A 12261-nucleotide genomic window follows, 5' to 3' on the forward strand; every position below is an offset into this window, starting at 1 on the left:
TGCGATGAGATGAAAACTTGAACGTGTAGTCTCAGTACAAACATTTAAATTCCGCTTTGCACACCCTAACGTGAGGATCATAGTTGTCTTTTCGATTCAGAACTTTTTCACAAATATCGCATCGAAAACATTTTTATTTTTCATGTACCTCTCTATTATGACGCGTGAGAAAAGATTTGTTACAAAATGACTTGTTGCATATGAAACAAAATGACATGCTCGAAAACAACTGCACTTTGCAAATGTTATTTACAACTGAACTAGACTAAAAGTACATATCTTCATCATATATGTTGTATATCGCTCGTCATGAAATTACATTATTTTACTTCTTGGTTCTACTTCCGGGTTGATAGATCTGACCGGTTGTCCGGAAATTTACATTTTTCTTGTAAACGCAAGTGTTGAGGATTTGCTATTAACTTTAATCATAATTTTGTGATATTTCAACCCCTTAAACTTTCCATCAATTAAAACCTTGTAAATTGTTTGGTTGTGCTCTCCCGACCGACTCAATGTCTCTACATTCCAGAACACGAAATATATTTTATTATATTGACACTGACAAACTAAATCGTGACCGACTTCCGCCTCACGAGGCTTTTTATTCCAGTTTAAAGAAAGCCAATATTACAGACGAAGAGTATGCTTTCTGTCAAAGAGTGTGGAACGAAAAGAAAATGACAACCTTTCGCGATTTTCTAGTCTGGTACAAAAACCTTGATGTCGAACCTTTCGTACAAGCCGTTAAAAATTTGCAAAAGTATTATTTCGAACGAAACATTGATCAATTCAAATGTAGTATTTCGGTACCGGGTCTTGCACGGCGAATGTTGTTTGGATGTGGTACAAAAGAGGTAGCTAGTTTGAGAATAAAGATCTATATGACACCATCAAGCAAAACATCATTTGGGTTCGGGCATAATTTTCAAACGCTACCACGACACCGGAAGTATGAATCCATTTGTAGATATATGTAAAATGTCATAACATAAGAGCTACATGACACTTCGGTAGGAAAATGAAATATCACAAACCGCTTGGTTTGATACAATGGCCGATATAGAAACAATATTTAGATATTCTCTTTATCCCGCAAAAAAAATCGATAAATGATTTTATTGTGTCAGTAAGCATTGTGGCAACGCACTTTGAAAAAAAAATTGGCACTTTGAAATGTTTTTTTCATTTGATTGATTACAGGAAAAAAGCTCTTACCCCCTCATTTTTTCCCTCCAAAACATATGATATTCAGCAACTTAGGGTAAATGTATAATATCGGAAAAAAATACGCTTTGTTGTAAATTAAGTAAAGTTATATTAAAAAAAAAACGAGCTGGTCAAACAAAATTGTATCAATAACGTATCCTGTTTTAGCTCACCTGATCCGAAGGTTCCAGTGAACTTTTCTGATCACCTGTAGTCGGTTATCTCTCTTTCTCTCTCTCTGTGTGTGCTTGTGTATGTGTGCGTGGGTTCGTGAGAGAGAGAGAGAGAGATTGTTAGCACAACGCACGACGAAGGACGACAACCAATTGCAAAAGGTCACCATATAATAAATACATTACTAGTATTTTCATTTCAGTCTCGAACGTCAAAAATACTACAAACACCAGCAAAAGGCAAAATCCTCTCCAAACAGGTATATGTCACTCATAATAGACGGAATGGATCAGAGTAAGACTCAACTCCCGCACTTTGTGCATGCCAGTAAATTCATCTCCGCTATGTGGAGGTTGCGTGTGCGATTGGTATGGGTGATAGTACATGGGATTGGGGTATACGCCTTTTTCGATTTATTTGAATACAGCCTTTCCACCAATCTGCCATTATCTGTTTTGCCGAGTGTCACTTACATGTTGAGGGAGTCTCTTCCAGATGTCCTCTATCTCCAAATGGACAACTGCGCGAGGGAGAACAAGAATAGGTAATGATTTGCAACAATTTTTTAACACAAAAATTCATCTCAGTGTTCCATATTTTTAAAAGTTGTTTTTTTCTTAGTATTTAACATCATTTGCTTATTTTCTTTAATAGGTATTTGTTAGCGTTCATGGCTTATCTAGTGGAAAAAGGGTGTGTTTAGGAAAATATAGGTTTCCTTCTTGATGGTGGGCCATACCCACGAGGACATTGATCAGGTGTTCTCAAAGTACGAATAACAGTCTTATCATCTTACATGTATCCTCACTCTTTGGTTGTTTCTGCATTTGAAAGTGCCCTCCCTTTTATGTTGCGGGGGGGGGGGGGGGTGTTGGGTTATATACAATAAAGTAATAAATGCATGTGCATAAAAACACTCACTTTGAAAAAATGGTGTTCTAAAAAAGTGATTAAAATTGCAAGATAATGCAATAGCAATATTGCGCTAAACAAACACGCACAAACACACCAATGAAGCTGACATGTCCTAATGTTTTTTCGGTATATCAGATTCAGCCACTGCGCAGGACAGATAAGGCAACACATTGTTTTGATATGCTAATGAAGGGATAATGAGTTATGACGTCATAATATACGCCCCGTCTCTGTATTACCATATATAGAATATATACCGAAAACAGCAGTTTAAGCATAAAATACGGCTGATTTAATACTTCATAAGCAAAATATAACTACGAATCACTCTTGTGTGTTTTTATAAGTTTACAACAATCAGAATATACGAAGAATTTCCATAACGCATCTGTCGTATGGGTGTGAATCTGCGTCCCAAAAGCGCTCGTCAGACGATGTAAACACGTGTAGCTGGTATTCCCGATGATGGCGATCTTTTGATGATTTATCAGGTATGTAGATTAGATATACAGTGTATTTGTAATATACCAGATAGCTCAATAACTATTTTATTGTGATTTTATACTGTTGATGCATTTCTGATCGACTTAATGTGTTGTTTCGTTCAAAACATGAGGAGAGACTGCATTGTTTACATTTAGGCCTATACAATGTACATTGTACATGTAGCTTTATTGCCAGTCCGTTAAATTGTTGATCATTTTCATCAATCGACATGAATCAGTTCATAGTACTTGTACTGACAATATTTAGCTTTACACAGCTGTTTGTTTTTATTTCAATTTGTAAGTAAACAATACAAAGACTGTGTGAAAACAGCCGATTTGTTGTTTTTTTCTGAAAATCAGTACAGTGCAGGCTAAAAGATGCTGATTCCATTTTCTGGAAATTGATGAACAGGTGATCAATAACACTTTTCTACTGTGTTCAAAATTCTTCCATGACAGTTCATTTATATTGTTTACACATTCATCCAGTTGATATATTAAGATGTTTATGCACATTAATTCTTAATTATTACTATAGTTTGTTTTTAGAACTCAGTATATTACTACCATAACACTGTTTGAAATCTTGTCACCTGGGTTCATACTTATGATGCTGTACTATTGGTAATAAAAAAAAACCAAATAATAATAAATAAATGACTGCATGTCTCCATCTGATTTTCTCTAAATGAGGAATCTACATTCATGGTCATATATGGTATTGTTTGTGTAGAATGTGCATATGTAACTTTCAAATAAAATTTGAAGTGTTGGTCATTTTACCCATCCATGCATAATATATGTAGACCTTTCACAAAAATGTTCAAATTACTGTTGACTTGTCCTTATATTCATGTAAAATAAATTGTATGACTTCTCATAATTATATTTTGTTATTTGCAGAGTAATTTGAAAAGTGTCACACTGATTTGAAAAAAAAAGGCTGGAAGAAAATGTAAGTAAATAACATACATGTATAAGTTCAATTATTTATCATTGAAATAATGACCAATCTGATTATTCTATGAGACAATTCAATTAGAAAAAGTATTTTCAAGTACGAATGGTTTCATTTAATGTTTTAAAATGATTGATATAAACCTAAGTTATTTATAAATCTACAATATTGAATATTGCTCATCAACAAATCAACAATACATGGTATGTTTTAATTCACACTGACTGCACCAGCATGATATAATATCAATCAATCAAATCAGTTGTGTGAGAGAGAGAGAGAGAGAGAGAGAGAGAGAGAGAGAGAGGTGCATTTTTAAGGTCAGGCCGGGTAAAATAAAGGGGTGCAATTAAACTAATATCATGCACATATCAGGGGTGAGGATGCGAATAATTTCAAATCGATCAAACTGAAAAGCTGTATTTGAATTTGTGCAAAATTAAATGCACATCTAAACATAATGAAATGTTTATAAAGATAAATAAATTCCATTGACTATCAAATTGTAGAAAATCCTCCATTTCAGTCTTTCAGCCATTTTGATAACAAGTTAAACTTACTGAAATATATATATATAATTTTCATTTTAGCTGATACCTGCTTTGTTTTGAGATTTACATAAATGATGTTCTTATCGGTGATCATTTACCCGCACCCTTATCCTGGTGTCCTATACAAGATGAAATGATGGAAAGAAAAACCTGAACTTTAGAAAGAAGACTGTGTTTTTGAAGAGAGAAGAGGACCAGAACTAAGAAGTCATACAATAAACACATTGACATCATAAAAAGAAATTGCAATTTTGAGTTTGCATGCATATGTCAGGTTTAAATGTTGTCACAGATTTTTTTTTCAGAAAGTCCCTTTATCTTCTTGAATTAATAAAACAAATGAACCATATATAATTGTTTCTATATATATAATTTTGTTTGAGAAGTGGAAAGGGGATGGTATGTAAATGGACGGGAGAGAGAGTCTCTCACATAGGAGAATTCAGACTTATTTAAATTCAATATATTGATGTGAACCAAAAATGGCTTTTGATCGCCTTGTTGCAGGATTTACACACTCTCTTTCCTTTCTCGGTAATGAGAAATGAGCGTTTAGAATTTATTTTGTGAATGAATAGATATGCTAACCCTCCCCCCTCTCTTTAATCTTAATCATTATGCATGTGTTGAATAAAAATAAAAGTCAATTTTAATGAGTGTTTAAATTACAAGTGTAATGTGTAATACAAAGGTGAATACTGTTGATTGCCTATGGGGGATGGGAAAAGGCCTCATACATGGGCAGATCTACATGTATAGTCCCTGTGGCAAATTATAATTTAATTCACAATTTACATAGTAGAACACCATGGTACCTGGCCCCTGGCAAACAGAATAAAGTTACCCCTTTGAACCCCCTCCCCAGAATTAATATTAACAGACCCAAGCAGTGCTATAGAATATGCAGTCATTGGGCAAAGGCTGCACATAAATAATGAAAAAAATACTCCATATCTTATTTTGTAATATATATTATGAGACCAATTTAGTTAGTTTATTAATATAAGGGGCTTCATTTGTCTCTGTTGACATCTAATCCCTCAAATAATTGTGTACAATTAGCTCTTATTTATTTTTCTCCCATTATTAAAAAAATATTAAGAAACCAATAACTCTGCGAATGCGGTTAACCAAGAGAACTGATACAAAACGGTGTTTTGTTAACACCCATTATACAACAGAGGAAATGCGGACGATTCATCGTAACCATCTTGTTTCTTTTAAAATAAATAAAACAGAAGCACTATGTTTAAATAACCATTTACATAATGAACTGTTGAAACATATCCTAAAATTAATTCGGATTATGTGATAAAATGACATCGCGCCTATATCAAAAGAGTTATCGCTCAAAGAGTTACCTCCCCTTTTGGGATCACTTGTGCGTTTGAAATGTGTATTGATTTGAGAGGACTTCTAGATTGAGAAATTAAATGCAAAAGTTCAAGTGCAAAACGGCTATAGATATTATTAAACTTGGTATGATTTTCTTCCCTTATACGAGTTCTTTTTAAAAACTGATGCTCATTTGTCGAGAGATGAAGGTTTACTTTTTAATTGTAATGAAAATGTACAAAAATGCACTATTTAGGAACAAGTAGCCAGTTTTTAAAGAAATTTACATAACTAGTAAACTTTACAACTGAATGAGCATTGATATCTATGATGTATGGATAATTTTGAATATGTTGCCATATTACTTACTCTTAAAATTCTTTGCCTTGCCCTTGAACTTTTTGTCTCATTTTAGCATTGGCGATTTTTGTCTAAAAGACGCCCACGTGACCCTAAAAAGTCACGTGACCGACAAATTTAGACATGGTCAAGTAAAGGAGACCCATATCTTTACAATAACACCCAAAATAGTTTAGAACTATTCATTATGCAGAAATGAATAGACAAAAGCAAAACGACCTCCTTTTACTGCTGTTTAAAAGCGAAATGTTGCCTTAACTGTCCTGCGTGGTTGTGTAAACATGCAGCAATGACCCTGGAAAAGCTGATGGAGGGATTTGAGAAATGTTATACTCCAACACCAGCAAGCATACGGACCTCCACGGTGTTCAACATCACCGAGTGGCTTATTCCACATCTTAACACCATCAAAAACAACTCCAAGCCACATAGTTTTAAAATCGCAAAAGATGACAATGGCAGGGCTAGAATTTTTTGGAAAGAGTGGTCTACAGACAAAGTACGTGCCGTAAAGTTAGAGATGTTAACTAATGTTGTAACAGGTCGGGTACACTACCTTTTATGGATAGCATTATTTAACACGTGACAGTATTTACGTCAAACAGATTCGACAATCAAGTAACTGAGTTGCAATGCATGACGGTTTACAACGTGTTTACGATTCAACAAACGCACGTAGTTTTTGTCCGTTTTATTCACAATATTTAATTGCTTGCCGGAATGTTTGTACATCTTGATTTTTACTTTAGAAGGTAAAAAAGGAAATATTACGTACCATTAAATTTGTTCCATGCTCACATTGAGAAATACCGTTGTTTTAGTTGATCAATTGTTGCCTCAAAAGATGATCAGTGTCAAGCGACTTACAAACATACGCATAAAAGTACAAACAGATTTTGGTAAGAGAAACCGCCAATTGTATTTTAGTGACTTTATCATTGTACACTAGAAATAAATACAGGTAACTGTACATGTTTAACATACATGAATAGCCACGGTAGTAGAAATGCACAAATATACAAACGCAGAAGTGCAAGCTATGCAGCATATAGTATTTTGTCTGTTAAGCATTCTGATGAACGTCACTGAAGAAAATATCAAAGGGCATTCTACTAAAGTTGTCTCAAATATGGGCTATCACGTGAAAAAACGGTACTCACTGCTTTTAATTCAATAGGACGTACCTCTCTTTTGAACATTGACGATGGGGCATTATAATAGGTTGATATCAGTCCTCATATGCAATATTTTTTAAATGTGAGCATAGAAATTGAAGTTCAGACATAATTGTCCATATTAATTTCATAAATTTTGAAAAATCATTCAAAATGAGTTTCCAAAGGACAATTCAAAATGGTATTTTTTTTCAATACGCTTTGTATACACTGAAACTTGTAGTAGCCCACAATGCCTTGCAACTCATTCACTTGATTGGTTAGTCGATAAAAGTAAACATATGGCTAATTTAGTATGCAAATTTATGCCGACGTCACAAAATATAGTGGTGTCGACCTGTGTAAGGTTTTTTGTCAATTCACTTTTTATGGTATATGGCAACCCCCCCTCTCTCTCTCTCTCTTTCTATCTCGCGCGCGCGCTCGCACGCAAACACACAGATAACTGAGATAAAACATAAGTCATATGTTACTCGTATTCAAAAACAAAATGTATATGTATCTTATTTTTAAGACTCTGAATGCTACTGGGGAGTATCTTCTGAAGACGCAGGTAGAGGACTCGCCAGACGTCGTAGAGAGCGACTACACGGAGATAGCTTCTAACATCGAGAAGCTGGAGGGAGATGTCAGGGCAAGTTTTAAATATTTTGCTAAAGAGGGCGACAAAGAAAGGTGGAGGTCATTTTTTGAAAACTACGAAATAGGTATTTATTTATTTGAGCTTAATTTTATAGGCACAATATTTTAGTGGATATTAATCATCTTCATTATTAATTATGATGATATCAGTCATTCTTGTTGTTTAAGTACATACTCACAAACTGTTACATGTATTTTTAGGCAATCACACAGAGTGGTTCATTGAAGAAATCCTCGACTCCAAAGCAGGTACTGTACGCTTCTTTTCTTTGTGTGTATTTGTGTGTGAATAAACTTTAAAAAGTAAGGTATTTCTGTCTTTCGGAACCAAATTCTCAGGACAGTGCGAGCGTCTTTGATTTCGACGATGACGAAGATGTGCCCTCCGGTAAATAATCATTATACACTTATACATGCACATTCAATAACAAAACTCCTACGTTACAGAATAGTAACTCATTTTAAATATTTCTATTTAGGTCATTATAGGAAAGGCCTGCGGACCCAGAAAGTCGACACAAGAGATCCAGGTAGACGATTTTGTTCTGGTGGACATTCCAAAGTATGCAGGAGATTGGCCTCAAGTCTGCTGCATTCTGGCTATTGATTGTCAACATGTGACTGTGAGGTGGTACATTGGATCCAAGACGACTGCTTGGACTCCGTGTACTAGGCGTGTCAAGGGCGCCCGAGGGAAGACTGAGCCCTGGACTGAGACAGTCTCCAGATCTCAGATCTGGACATCGGGATTTTCTCTCACACCGTCCGGATTGCTCCCAAAGAAAATCAGAGATGATTTGGACGTATATGAACAGTATTAACACGAGTAGATAATGAGGAGTGTTTCATCGGAGGCGGAAACTGTCCGCTCCGAAATGAATGTTTTATGTTCTTATTTTCATGGGAGTGTTCAAAAGGGGGCGGAAACGGTCCGCTCAGAAATGTATATTTAACTTGTCTTTATCATATTCTTTTGCGTAAACTGCCCCAAACCATTTTATTTCTTATTAAATAAATAAATATTGAATTCATTTCTTAAATAACTATTTTATCCTAATCCCCAAGCTTTGTGGTGTATAAATTAGGGGAGGGGGTTACATGTTCGTGGTTGCACAGTTTTCCTATTCCTAGCAGAAACTCAACACAGGTACATATATGCTTTAAAGTTAAATTATTCAGATTCATTAGGTGACAATCATTTTTATAGAAGGATACATAAACGACCCGTATATATTATTAAACGTAGCTGAAGATCTAGTGATCTGTAGTCTGATTTGATGGACGATTCTAAATGCTTTTGTCTCCTCTGAAATTTGGACTTGTTCTATTGTAAGTAATACGGGAAGATTTGTCCGAAATCGACTGCTTAACTTGAATGTAATAAACTCATATGAACAAAAACGTGACTCAAACCAAGCTATATATCTTGCTTATAATTCTACGATTGACGCTGAAATTTTGGTAGATCAATAGAAATGTCTTGCTAAAAGGATGATATGCTGTAACTACTTTCTGGTGCCTCTTCTTGAACGATGAATTGCCTAAAATCTACACAAATTTTTGATAGTTATTCAAACACTAGTAAATGAAAACGACACTTTTCTTCTTTCACATATAGAATTTTTTAAAATACAATAACTAGTAAGTAGTGGAGGGAGAAAATGTACCCTTATGCTCTCATGTATTTTAATCGTTTTATAAAGTGATTGGTGGTGGGGCTAAAATAAAGGGAACTGGAAGTTAACCGTGAACACCAACTGAAAATTTAGTTATTTATATTGCATCTGATCTTATTTTTGGTATAAATGGTATTCCAGATAAATATGTCAAAGAGTAAGTATATGCAAAAATAAGTGAAAATTCGGATATTCATTTTTTGTTAATCTACTGAGGGGCCACATGGCACAATATCCTTTGAACGCCCATATAAAGCCAGTGTTGCTCAGGTGAGCGATGTGGCCCATTGGGCCTCTTGTTCTTGATAGGGGTTTTCCGCCAGCGACAAGGAGTTGACTTTTTTATGAGATGAAAAACAACGTGTAAAATGCCTGATTTTCCCACCTTTGTAAAAATTATCACTTGAATTTTCGATGCCAGTTGTTTAGGCAGGGGGTGAAAGGGCTCGGACATGATTTTCAAGCACATGTGTAACATTGATGTAAACATAACTCGTGCCTTTGTGGATGGGTGTGTTTTTAGCTACTAGATTGGTCAGGAACAATTGTTTTTAAAAAAGTTGTAAAGAGGGATTTTCCCAGAAGTTTGTTTTAAACTCGCTACCCGTGTCTAAAGTTGCGTAATTTTGTATAAGAATATATAGTAAAAATTAAGTTAACAGTGGTGTGCAACCTGAGAGGATCCATCTAAAATTGTGATATAAATTCCAGTCGCCGAAAACTTAATGAAAAATGTTATTATCAGTTCAATGATTTATAAATACCCGTAAGATTTTTACAACAAAATTATCCTGATTACACTACCAACGAAAATACCTTTCCACGAACCACCTTTTTATAAATGATATATTTATTGAAGGATTTGAAGTATTTGCTACTCAAAGTTTCATGAAAGGAGAATTCCTGCTAGGGGACAGACTTACACCCCAGGAAGCGGAGCAAAGAAGAGAAAAGGGACGACATAATTACATGTTTTATTTTACTTGGAATGGAAAACATGTGTAAGTGTGTGGTTGAAATAGCAAGATACTTTGTGATAAACACTTAAAAATCTCTAAAATTCTTTAACAAAATTAAAGCTGAGCACAGCTCGTAAATAGGCACAGTCACACAGGTGCCTGGTAAATAAACATTACACCCGAATGCACACCTGAAATTGTGGCAGACATGTAGTATTTCTTTCGTTGTATTTGGATTTTTCTGCATTTTATTCTCATTTTTGTGGATATTCTGTTTGTAAATAACGCGTTGACCTGATTATTTGATGTAAGTACTCTCCTGGCTTGAGAACAGCTTGTGCATAAAACTTGATAATTTCATTGGGACAGAGTAACACAGTGAAGCAAGATGTAATTAAGAGAAATGGTTTATATATAGGGGTTGTATGGAAAGCAGTGCTGAAGAAAAAAAATGGTGGACAGTGCCTATGAACGAACAGTGTTTAGCTGTTAATTAATGTCTTATTTTCTCAGACAAAACGGAGGGGAGGGGGTTATATATGCAATTATGACATCATTTTTCTAGAGGAGACAGAAAACAAACATTGCTTATTACAAAGTGGCATTTCAGACAGACTTTTATCTGTGTTTTGTCGTATTGATGTCGTTTTGTTAACGACGAAAAGCATGGAAATGCGGTTATGAAGTTGAAAATTTTTAACAATTACCCAAGGCTTTGTTTATTCGCTGCCCAAGACATTGATCCTGGCGAGGAGATACGTTACGACTGTGGAGATGAAAATGCTCCTTGGCGAAAGGTATTATTTCACTTTCATATTTTATAAATGAAATGTTTAAGGTGTATATGTATGCATATAACTTGGCATTAACTAGTACTACAAAAGAGGTCATCATTAACTAAAACTACACTAGAGGTCATCAGAGATCATTTTTCGCATTCATTCATTAACTAATCATAAATTAAAGCAACGTCATTTTGCCGGAACAGTATTTGACTTCTCATGATTACCGATTAAGTGTATAAACAACTTGTATTGTTAATGAAGGAAAGAGAATGAAAATTATTCTGTACATAGACTAGTATATGCACTTTTTGGTCTGTTTTTAGAAATATAGAGAAAATAGAGAGGAAAGAAAAGGTACTATTTGTTGTTAATTACAAATTCATATGAAAACTGTACCTGAATTCAAAACATTAAATGATGCATGATTTGAGGTAATAGTATGACTCAATATGTAATGACATTGGTTTATCTAGGAAAAAAAGTTGGATTGAGTAATACTGAATTTTCTTTTACTGTAACAGTTGATGATGAGGATGATAATGATCCCTTTGATTTACTGAGAGAGACAACAGAGGTTAGGCATATTTGTGTGTGTCTATGTATATAAATACAGCAGTTAAGTACTTACAATGTATTTACACTGGTGGTTAAGTACATGTTTTCTGTAGTCAAACGTGGTTCGTCAGTATTAAATATGCAAATGCCTGATTTACTACACCATTTAAGTTTGGATTTTTTTATTACCATGTATATTGAATATTGATTTAAAATTATTGGAAATATGGCATTTCGATGTAATATAGTACATACATAATATTAACACTTTAAATGGGAGGGGGATACATGTATTTTTATCATATCATACATGTCTTTGAGTGTTTTACATGCTGTCTTTGAGTGTTTAACATGCATAATAATATTATAGACATACACCATTATTCCATCACACTTCAGTTTTAAGGAATTAAAAGTTCACAAGTAAATTAAAGTAATCATGATAATTATCATTACACGTTACATTTATTTTAAGATGA

This window comes from Magallana gigas, chromosome 1 (genome assembly GCF_963853765.1).
Source record: "Magallana gigas chromosome 1, xbMagGiga1.1, whole genome shotgun sequence".
NCBI classification, from domain to species: Eukaryota; Metazoa; Mollusca; class Bivalvia; order Ostreida; family Ostreidae; genus Magallana; species Magallana gigas.